The sequence below is a fragment of the Callorhinus ursinus genome, unplaced genomic scaffold (genome assembly GCF_003265705.2).
Source record: "Callorhinus ursinus isolate GAN/ISIS: 27379988/994484 unplaced genomic scaffold, GSC_fseal_2.0 scaffold11, whole genome shotgun sequence".
NCBI classification, from domain to species: Eukaryota; Metazoa; Chordata; class Mammalia; order Carnivora; family Otariidae; genus Callorhinus; species Callorhinus ursinus.
This window is the reverse complement of record NW_027397073.1, coordinates 27,824,835-27,837,485: the sequence shown is the minus strand read 5'-3', so window position 1 is coordinate 27,837,485 and position 12,651 is coordinate 27,824,835.

Below are 12,651 nucleotides of genomic sequence, written 5' to 3'. Positions count from 1 at the left end.
AATTCTGCAAATAATTATTTTGATATGATCTATCCTGATTTTATAGTTATTTGGTGGGCAGGTGAGTCTAGTACCAGTTATTCTGTCACAGCTGGAGTCTCCCTACTAAAGAGAAGTTCAAACTCATATATACACATGCATTACTTGTACACTCACATGTATGTGTGTGATCGCAGATGTATATATGTATACAGCTTGCTTATGTGTGTAGATATGTACACATGTGAATGTGTGTACCTATATCTATCTATCTACCTACCTATCTATCTATATCACACTCATACAAGTTTGCTTGTGCATATTCACATGTATGACTGTAACTATGCATTCACACACACACACACACACACACACACACATACATGACTGATGTTTAATTTATGCAGCTAGAGTTAGCTTTGGGTGATTAGAGGTTTGCCTTCCTACTGCCAGATAGTCTACTGGAGATTTATTTGGTAAATTGAGGATTCTTATGAGGGTTAATTCATTAGATATTGATTACTTTACTGTAAATTCCTTGAAATAAGCTCTCCTTCTGGTTAAGTCTTACACGGGTAAATGCTAGAATTCGCATTCCCGAACAGATCTCCAGTGTCTCACCCAGTGCTCTTTCCACTATATCAAATTGTCTATTTTTAAAAGGAATTAGTCTCTTCCTTGTATTCCTCACTCAGCAAGGTACATGATTTCTTGCTGCACTGAGTATTGGCTACTAACTGAGATGTTCTGAGTGGCTCTCTGGAGACTCAACTCCATCTTCCTGTTTTGGTTTCAGGCACAAGCTTTAGCAATCTTTCCTTTAATTCTTCCCACAGACAAGGGTGCTCACTCAAGGGTGAAGAAAAAGAGAAGAACTAACATTCAGACAGAGGAAAAGGCTAGGACAAAGCAAAAGTGAATGGCAGTCATGGGCAACTTGTCCCTTCAGGGCCTTTTGATTTTGATATCCCCTGTCATCTACATCTGGTCTTGTCCCATCATTGCAGATCCAGAGGTCTTCAAAGCACATCCCCTTCACTTTTCTAACCCTCAATTCTTGAATTCCTGAGTAACTCACCACAGTTAAATTTCTGAAGGACCGAGAATACAAGATGGCTAAAATCCTAAGCTTCTGCCCCCAGTGCCCTCTAAGCACCTTGGAGATGAGGATATTACCATGCCCAGAGTGAGGGAATTAGGAACTTTGTCAAGTAAAGTAAGTTGGAACTCACTCTTTTGAGTTTTTTGTTTTTGTTTTTGTTTTTAAGCAGTTAAATGAGTATCCTGGTCAAAGTTTAGTTTCACAAACTGTTTATAGGTCCTAGAAAGCTGTACATGGTAAGAAAACCTATTTTCCATATAGCAGGCAAACTTAGCTCTTAAAAATGTAAATCATGTCATGCCTTCTTATACCTTAAAACCCTCCAGTGTTTTCCATTGTGTGGAGACTAGACTGTAAGTCCCTCTGTGATCTGGCCCCTGTGTTCTCCTTCTCCTTCTCCAAGCTCCAGCCACAATGAGCTTCTGTTTCACAAAGTAGGCCAGTTTACTCCTGCCTTGGGAATTTTTTACTTTTTGTTTTCAGTGCCTACCTTTGTTCCTTCCTGTCATTCAAGACTCATTTCCAATGTCACCTCCTGAGAGTGGTTTCCAAGACCTATCACACTCTGTTGCATTTCCAGGTGACACTTTCTTCAGTGATCTTGGTTATTTGTGTGTTTGTGACCTGACCTCTCCTGTCCCCATGAAAATGTTCTCTTTGAGGACAGTGACTATTTTTGTTTTGTTCACCACAATGTTTGACTTCCAGAACAGTGACTGGCTCAGAGCAGGTGTCCAATAAGGTGTTGAACAAGGAATTAATGAATCAATGAACAAGTAGTTTCCTCTGGCATGTTTATAAGAATTTCACTCATAGATTCATAAAACATCTAAACTGAGAAGTCCATAGAAAGCCTGTAGTTCAATTTCCACTTAATGCAGCTCCCACATCCCCTACAGTATTCTTGGGAGCTACATGTGCAACTTTATGCAGTAGCTTGTTTCACTTGGGACAGTCTTCCTAGTCCCTCACTCAGTGCAGATTGACTTTTATTTACTGCACCATTTTCACACGTTCATCTGGATTCTAAGTGCTTAGGAGACCTGCAGAATCAAATCAGAAGGGAAGGGAGGGGACTGTCACAGAGACAGGAGAAAGACAGGACATCTCATAGTCTGACAGTAAAAGAGAAAGACAAAACTCCCTAGATCGCATGTGAAAACTCAAAACCTGGAAGCTGCACCCATTGAGGTAAGGGATGCACTTCAGTACCTGCAGGGCATCATAATATCACAGAAGAGGAAAGCACTGATGAAAACCCAGGTATTGCCATTGAACTGGAGACGGGTCAAGTCCACATTAGTAGAGTGATCTCAGGTAACAACCTTGTAAGCTCCAAATTGCTCACTTGAACATTAGGGAATAAAGTCTTCTTCAGAGAGATACTATAGGCATTGATACAATCTTTGTAAAACACTTAGCCCTATATACTGACATGGAATAAACCTTCAATAAATGTGAGCTACTCCTATTACAGTAATAATGTTCATTGCAATGGCTTATAAGTAAAAGAATAAATTCTGTGCAGTAAATTTGATGAATATCCAACACTATTCCTCTTTTTAAGTTTTAATATAAAGTAAATAAAACTTCAAATATCCAAACAACCTGGCACAATTCATATCAATGCTAATAAAATTTTATTTTTATAATTTTTTTTTTTATTTTGCAAACCCCTTTCATGGATAAACTCACATTTGATGATTCACAGCTGCTTATTCACTGAATAATGTAAAACTTTAGCAGTATTTTATAATAAAAGTTACCTGTATGCCAGTGCAAGAAGCAGCTACATCTCCTCAGTCTTAATGTTTTGTTTGGCCAAATCAGATTTCCTATGCCAGAAACTACAGAGCCAATTTGTTCTCTTGAAAGCTCACATATTAAACGTAGGGAAGAAAAGTCTTTATCTTAAAAAGGCAGCTTGGAGGTGTCAGTTAAATTCGCTGCCGCCCACAGAAGCTTAACCTGGAGAAATCAGAAATAATGGAGGATTAAAGATTATGCGCCTACAGTAATTTTGGAAAATGAAGGAGTCCCTCAGGTAGAAACATGATCCATTAGCCCAAAACTTTTCAAGTTACAGCCTATAAATATTTGAAGTGTTTAACTTCTAAGGAGGCAAAGGAATTATTCAACCCAGTACAAGGAGAGGTGATGAAGAGTAATGGCATGACATTAACAAAGAGAGCATTTTTTCAATCGGGAGAACAGGTAACGCAAAGGCTCTGCTGAAAACGGAGTCTCCTTGACTTAGCAGAGTTAAAACAAGATGGCACTTTATGGCAGGAGCTGATGGCTAGTTCCGTTTTAAGTTCCTGTGGCTGGTGACCTGGTCAGAGTACACTGAGTGATTTTAATGGTTCATTCAGCACCTTTTAAATCAGTTTGAGTGAGCTAGTAAAAGGAATAGTCAGAATAAGTAGAAATGTTGGTGATTCTCTGGCACGCTGACACCCACTTTTGCTGTTTTTCTTATTCAACACTGATGTAATGAATACACGCCATTTTGCCATTTTATCTATTTAGTTGACTGTTCTCAGTGATAACTAAATGAGGGAAGGAAAAGACCAAGAGCTGGGGGTGGTGAGTGGGAGGAGGGCGAAAGGAGGCTATTAAATGGATTCTCATGCACATGTAATCAGTTGATGAATATGAACACTGCCCTGAACAACAAGCACGAAGGCAACTGTTCCTGTTTATACAACTAGACTTCTTTCCAGTTCCCTTTTCTGAATCTGTGCCAGTAAGCCTGCGTTTTATATTATCAAATACAAGGAGAAGAGAAAACAAATATAAAGAATAAGAGGACCAGGAAGGGAAGGAAAAATAAAATAAGATGAAAATTGAGAGGGAGGCAAACCATAGGAGATGCTGTAGGGAAGGTGAATAGGGGGAAGGGATAATTGGGTGATGGGCATTAAGGAGGGGACTCGATGCAATGAGCACTGGGTGTTATATGAAACTGATGAATCACTAAATTCTATCTATGAAACTAATAAGAAAAAGAATAAGAGGACCAGGGTCAAGATATTTCTGACCTCTAATTTATCAATCTTGAGTTGATACTGAGGTTTTCAAATGTTTAGATGATGTAAATGCAATTCTAAACAAATACTGTATGATTCCATTTACATAAGGTGTATCGAACAGGCAAAAGCATTGAGACAAAGTATAATAAAGGTTACAGAGGCTGGGAGAAGGGGACAGGGAATTATTGTTTCTGTTTGGGATGAAAATTCTGGAGCTGGATGGTGATGGTTGCACAACTCTGTGAATGTATTTAATGCCACTGAACTGTACACTTAAAAATGACTAAAATGGGGGCACCTGGGTGGTGCAATCGGTTGGGCATTGACTCTTGGTTTCAGCTCAGGTTGTTATCTCAGGGTCATGAGAGGAAGCCCCAGGTGGGTCTCCATGCTCGGCATGGAGTCTGATTTAGACTCTCTCTCCCTCTCCCTCTGCCCCTCCCCACTGTGGTCATGTGTGTGCACACACGTACTCTCTCTCAAATTAATAAATCTTTTTAAAACTGGCTAAAATGGCCAATTTTTACGTATGTCTTACTACAATAAAATTACTGTAATTATTATTTACTTTGAATGTTAGCTCTGAAGTCAAGAGATTAATTTTGGTTGATTTGGAATCAAATCAAGGAATTTTTTTTTTCAAGAGCAATTTGTTTTTCAAATTCCTTAGAGATCCAAATCATTCCCTAATCCCCCTTCTCCCCATTGCCACCATCAATAATTTTCTAATATTTAAAGTAAACTTAAAGATTGCAGTCAAATATTTATTGTAGCTACATCCTGATGTGAAATTTATGGTATATTATAACATAATAAAAAAGAATTCATTCATTTACTAATTCATGTCATGAACACATCTAAGCCCCTACTGGCCAAGATTTTATTCTAGGTAGTAAAATAAATAATGGTGGTGGGTGCAAAGATATTAGTGATATTAGTCTCTACTCTTAATGAGCTTAATGTCTATTGGGGAAAATAAGACATGTACACCAACAACTGCAAAAAATGTATAAAGTAACATGTTGAAGATACTTCAACTGTATTTAAATAATATCTTACATTTGAATAAATTTTACCATTTAGCAAACATATTTGCATAAAAGGAGGCAGATCTGTTTTAACAGTGAGTCTTTGTAGAGGATTGGAATTCCATCTAGGCCATAGAAAATAGCAATTACATTTATCAACATTTTATAGGTTACAGAAAGTTTATATAACTATGCACAACTTAACAATTTTAAGGATTATAGATACTACATTTTGAAAAGGGGCACTGAGATTTGGAACCAGACCTAGATTTACTTTCCAACTCTACTGATTACAATGATGTGATTAAGTGTAACTTATTTATTCTCTTGGAGTTTCATTGTGGTTTCCCCGAAAATAGAGGCAGTAAATCCAAAATGGTCATGTACTGATAACTGAGATTATACATGTAAAGCACTCAGATGTAGCAGCTGCTCAGTAAATATGAGTTGTTTTTTCTAGTTGCGGCTGCTCTAGCTTAGGTTGTTATGACCGAATGCTGACTGAATACATGATTTACTTGGTGTGATCCCTGGGCCTGGCACACCAGTTCTAATCATAACATCGTTCCTCTCTGAAAATACAATTTGGCTCTTAGTGATTTGTGTTTCATAATCCTTTCTGGTGTGGTTTCCAGGAATATGGCTTGATGAAAAACAAGGACTGTCTTATATGAGTGTGTGTGAATACCTATATATATATATATATATATATATATAAAATATATTTCTACTATTTTCAAGAACTTAAGTAATGCAATCTAGTGTCTAGCAAAGTGTTAGAGAACAGGGTTCCTACCAGATGTGTTTGAATGACTGGCTATCAATCATTTGTAATTAGCACACTGTATGTAAATTTATGCAACTTAAGTGCTTGAAAACAATTTATTCTTGTAAGTAGATTAAATTGTCCTTTTTACAATCCTGTTTACATTGGTAATTTATTTAACAGGCCCTCATTTCATTGATGGTAAACTTTACCCCTGCCCAAGTTCAAATCCTCTCATTTTGGCTAAGTGCCATCTGAATTCATGAGGTTATATTGTACTAAGAAAAAAAAAAAAGGTGGAGTACCAAATTCCATCAATCAAGGGCTGGCTGTCAGTGACAGGAAATTGGCACATGCACAAGGACCCCTGACCAGATGGTAGACATCTGTGCTTTTCTCATCAGCAGGGCCAGGTCAACTGTGCACCCTCCATAGATAGGCCTCAAAGAGTTAGGGCCCCATAGGTGGAGGGCACTCAGGGCTGTTAAAACATTTGGGTTATGAGCAGCAAAGAGGAAACTGACACCTTGGGATGCCTTTAACTTTCTTTTCTTTTTTAATTATGTCTTAAAACTTAGGACAGGCGCCAAGTTTGATCTCCATGAGAATTTTCAAGACCGAGTTAGTACCTGCATCTTCAGAATGCAGAGAAAGATACGGGGGACAGTCTTCCAGTAGAGCATTCTGTTAGAAAGTGTCCTGGGAGGGAGTCCTGGGGACTTTGGCTCTAACTTGACGTGAGAACATGAGTTACTTCACAGGTTGGAATCTCAATTTCTCTGGCAAAATGGGAAATATACTTTTTGCTGAGAGTTTCAGGGTCCCATGAGCTAAAGGATATGAACGTACTTCTTAAATCCAAAGAGAACAGAAGAAAGCATTACACCACAATCCTCTTCAAATACTTAAATTCCAGTTACCCTTCATGACAAAATTTTGTGCTCCATGAAAACCACCTCTGTTCTTGCTACCTAGGTCATTGCTTTCCAAGTCTAAAGTGCTAGAACCACTAAGATCTAACAGGTTCTTGTACTGTTCTTGACTCTGCTCTGAAATGGGAAGAAATTTGAGTGCAGGAGCCATGTCTTTCATCCTCTTTCACAGGAAGATGCTAAATAAAAATGTGTTAACTGATTCATAGCTCTGACATTTCCACTCATATTCACAGCCCACTAGGCTGCAGTACTTTTCCCTGAAATCTCTGGCTGAAATCCTGTTAAAAGGACAAGCAGGATATTTCCATTCTGGGGCCTCGTCAGTAAGCATCAGCTCTGCCAATGCCCACAGATGAATCTCTGCCTCTTCTGTTCTATGAAAGTGAAGGGACCCCATCAACAGCCTCTTGCTCTCTGAGAAAGTCATCACTGAGCTTCAAATGCACTTGAAAATCTGACTCTCTTTAAAGACTGTTGCAACTGAATTTTCATCAGCAACAATGGTAGCAAGGACAATGAGAGAGAGGGAGAGAGAGATTCTTTATCCTCGTAGTGATAGGGAAAAAAGCAGTAGGCAGAAACATTATAGATCGGAAATCTAATTCTAGCTCTGCTTTTAACCAGCTCTGTAACCTCAAGGAAGTTATTTCATGAGCCTCAGTCTCAGGTTCTACTCCTCTGAAATACTCATTTGGACCAGATGGTCTCTAGTGACCCTTATTGTTCTACTATTTAACGATTCACAGTAGAAAAGATCACAGCTAGCATTAATAAGTCCTAAGAGGGTATGGAGCAGCCAAGGAGGCATGCCAACTCGTACAATTTTTTTGAAAACAAACAAACAAAAAACCCCGGGTGGTTACTTATGTGTTAGAATTAGGTCTCTGGTATGACAACCTTTAGAACTCTAACAAAGGTAGAATCTCTGTGCATGAGCAAGACAGAAAGTTTACTTTTATGTTTATTTGCTTGTATATTTGTTCATTCATTCACATATTAACTTCGTCAACAAGTATTTATTGAACACTTAATATGTTCCAGGTAACATGTTAGGTACTGGGGATACAGCTGTCTACAAAATAGATTTTTTTTAAAGATTTTATTTATTTATTCATGAGAGACAGAGAGAGAGAGAGAGAGAGAGAGAAGCAGAGGGAGAAGCAGGCTCCCCACTGAGCAGGGAGCCCGATGCGGGACTCAATCCCAGGACCCTGGGATCATGACCTGAGCCAAAGGCAGGTCATGATGTAACCATCTAATCCTGTACTCCATGAAGCTATATTCCAATATTCTAATAGTGGCAGACACTAAATAAATAAATAAATAAATAGATATATAGATAGATGATATGTGAGGTAGGGTTAAGAATCTGAAAAAGGAACAAAGTAGGATAAGTATATAGAGTCAGGAATGGGGAAGGTGCTATTTTCAATGTAGCAGGGGTGTTTGAGGAACAACTAAAGAACTAGTGGCTGGAGCCAAGAGAACAATGAGAAGAGTGGTAGGAAATGAGGTCAGAGTAGTGGCGGGGCCAGATATTATAGTGTCTTATTATAGGAAGACAGGTGTTTGTGCTTTTACTCTGAGAGAGATGGGAGCCATTGCAGGGTTTTGAGTGGAGGAGCGTTATAATCTGACTTACATTTTAGAAGGATTATTCTGCTGCTTTATGTTGAGCAGATTGTGCAAATGCAAGGATGGAAGCAGAGACCAGTTTGGAGGCAATTTAAATAATTCAGAAGAAAATGGATGGCTGTCAGATTAGGGAACCAGTAATGGAAGTGGAAAGAAGTGGTCTGGAATCTAAATATATTTCCAAGGTTGGGCTTACAGAAGTTGCTGATGGATGGGATGTGTGGCACCAGAGAGAGACAGATGTCAAGGATGACTCATAACCAGGATGACTCTAAGTTTTTCTGGGTGAGCAACTAACTGGTAGAATAGAGATGCCATGTGTGAGGGAATGAGTGAGAGCATAAGGGCTTTGGTGGAAGGCTCTGAATCAAGAGTCTCATTTCAAACACATAAAACTTTAACTGCTTATCAAATACCCAAGGACGAATGAGAAGGAGGTAGTTAAGGACATGTGTCCAGAGATCAGAGAGAAAGGTCAGAGGTATAGATATAAACTCAGGCATCATCAATGTAAATAGTATTTAAAGCCATGGGACTGAATGAGTTCACTAGAGAAAAGAGACTAGAGAAGGCAGCCAAGAACTGAGCCTTAGAGTGCCCTAATATTTAAAGATCAGGATGGTAAGAGAGTGATCAGTTCTGTCAAATACTGCTGGAAAATTAAGTAGGATGGGGGATTTTACTTAGAGTCCCCGCTGTGACACAGATGACTTTTTCTCCCTCATATACAACTATGATTCCTACCAATAGCCTTTCTTGCTCATTTGAATATGAGAAATGACCCCTAAACTAAAACTAAAACCTTCACCTACCACTTCTATGAAGGCTCAGGACTAGCTTCTATTTGGGATGAATAAGTGTGTGTGTGTGAGAGAGAGAGACAGAGAGACAGAGACAGAGAGACAGAGAATCAGAGAAATATTACTCAGAGAAGTACAACAGAATTACACATTGTCCCTGGCCTTGAGGAGTTCCTCTAGAAAGAAAGATAAGAGAACCACTAACAAGTCCATGTGGATTCAAAATACACTTAAATAACTGCCTGCAGAAAGCCAAAATGGAAAGATTAAGCAATCAGGTGCTATGGGGTTGGGAAGGATCTATAATGCCTGAAAATTATTGTGACTGTCTTTGGGCAAACTAAGAAATTAATTTATTTTCAGGAAGTCATGCCTTAGAGTCATTTCTCAAGTTATGTTATTACATTCTAGCTTTTGCTTAAGAATATCCAAAGGCGTTCCATTGTCTAGAGGATAATCTCTCCCCACAGCCCTGGCTGGTATTCAAGGTTTCTCAAAAACTCATCACAATCAGTCCTTTTAATTATTCTAACTTACAGTGAGTTCTCCCTTCAAAGTCTTAGGTCACTATCTACCTAGTATTCATTAGCTGTCTTTAAAAAAATTAAGACTTTACTGTTTTAGAGCAGTTTTAGGTTCATGGCAAAATTGAGAGGAAGATACGCAAATCTCCCATAATCCTCTACTCCCACACATGCACAGCCTCCCCCATTATCAGCATCCCCCACCAGAAGGTACATTTTTTACAACTGATGAACCTACACTGATGTGTCATAATCAGCCAAAGTCCACAGTTCATGCTACCTCTCACTCTTGGTATTGTACATTCTATTGGTTTGGACAAATGTATAATGATAGTATCCATCATTACAATATCATGCAGAGTATCTTCAGTGCCCTAAAAATCCTCTGTGCTGAACTTATCCATCCATCCCTTCAAACTCTGGCAACCACTGATCTTTTTACTGTCTCCATAGTTTTAGAATGTCATATAATTGGAATCACACATCACACAAATGGCTTCCATTATGTAGTAATATGCATTTAAGTTTCCTCCATGTCTTTTCATGTATTGGTAGCTCATTTCTTTTTAGCAGTGAATAATAGTCCATTGTCTGGATGTACCAGTTTATTTATTTACCTACTGATAGACATCTTGGTTGCTTCCAAGTCTTGGCAATTATGAGTAAAGCTCCTATGAACATTCGTATACAGATATTTGTGTGGATAAGTTTTCAATTCCTTTGGGTAAATGCAAAGGGGAACAATTGCTGGAAATGTTTAATTTTATAAGAAACCATCAAATTATCTTCCACACTGGCTGTACCACTTTGCATTTCCACCAGCAATGAATGAGATTTCCTCTTGCTCCATATTTCTACCAGCATTTTGTATTGTCAGTGTTCCTGATTTTGGCCATTCTAGTAGGAGTATGGTGGTATCTTATTAATTGTCTTGTCTTTTAATAAGTATGTATCTTATTTCCTCAAATAGATTGTAAGCTATGGGACAAATGAGACCATATTTTCCTTCTTTTTTCCCTCTCCAGTATCAGAGAACTATTATTAAATGTGTACTTATTGATGCTACTTGAATGGATGCACAAAACAAAAATCAAATATTTTCTTTACCTACTATTTCTAGTCTTTACCCAGATATAATGCAGCTAAGAAAACGATGAAGAGGAACATTTTGGAGTGGTGGATGAACCACTGGGCAGGTATTCAGCTGCTGTGTTTCTTTAAATTTAAGAAAAATATTCAATGAGGGAATTTAAATCAAGCATTGTCTGTATTATTTGTGCTCAGAGAATTTATGAAACTTCTCTCAAAGCCACCCCTCCTGACAAGTTAAGTAATGAGTTCATTCCACAAAAAGAGAAAAACACTGCCTTGACCCATGGACCTTAACTAGAGTGACCAAATGATTTATCTTCTGGGCTGGGACAAATTTTGAGAGTGAAAGGGGATGCTAATAAAAATTCTATCAGATAAACAGGCATAAGCCAGGACTGTCCTGGATACCCTTTGGGGTCATAGACTCCTTGGGAAAAGGATGGAAACTGGGTTCTTTCTATAGAAAAATTTTATCTTAAGTTATAGCATATATTCACCCCAATAGCCTGTCCAATATACTGACTGAGAGTCTCTAACCCACACTATCTTATGTCCATCTGAGTGTGTTGCTCCTTCAGTAAACTCACAGCCCACCTTAAAGGGTTAAAATGATCTTCAAAGTTCCCCAAATTAAAGCAGAAGAACAACAGAATACAGCTATTATTTTCTGAAACTGATACATTCTTTCAATTAGTATGCCTATAAAGATCATATCTATGGAGAGAATCCTGTTTTCTATAGTTTGCATTTTAAAGAGGGAGATATGTTTCCATTTAGGGAAATATGTTTAATATTTTTCTATCTGTTAAGAGCATAGTAATTATTTTTGACATAGATTTATATTTTTAGGTACTTTCAAAAAGCAACCCTAAGCTCTTTGTCTTTGATCTCCTTTGGCCTCCTTGACACGTAGTTATAGAGTCACCTAACCTGTCGTGATGTCGGAGGGAGCGTGGTTACTGTACACATCACGCCAGTAAGTGCTGCTGTCACATGCTAGGCTTCTCTGGGAAAAGCGTTCTTAGACTTTATATTTTTTGCGTTTTCAGATTTTTTAATGTGGTTGTAATCATTTCATTGTAAGGCTCAAATAAGGCTATATGTGTATTCCTCCATTCTACTTTTTGTCCTTTCAATTTTCTAAATAATATGAGCAATGAGCAAAAATGTATGCTTGGCAAGAAGCAGTCATAGGATGTCACCAGTCACTCATCCCAAAAGATACACACACAAATACACATGTGCATTTTGCAGATAGAGTTTTATGTCTCTAGGACTATTCTTTTGAAATAATAATTTTTTTAAAGATTTTATTTATTTATTTGACAGAGAAAGACACAGCAAGGGAGGGAACACAAGCAGGGGGAGCGAGAGAGGGAGAAGCAGGCCTCCTGCAGAGCAGGGAGCCCGATACAGGGCTCGATCCCAGGACCCCGGCATCATGATCTGAGCCAAAGGCCAGGCGCTCAATGACTAAGCCACCCAGGCTCCCCTTAAAATAATAATTTTTAAATCTAAAGTTACTACTTCATTGTAGAAAATTTGAAATGACACTACTTCTATAAACTAGAAAGTGTTTAAATCACCCATAATTCTACCTTCTAGAGATAATTGCTAATAACATATGCCTATATATTTTTCTATTTACTTTCCTATGTATAGTAAATACATTTAAAAGGTTTATATAATATGTGTGTGTTTGTGCATACATACATATATATATATGCATACACTCAATTTCCTGCTTACATTTTTTAA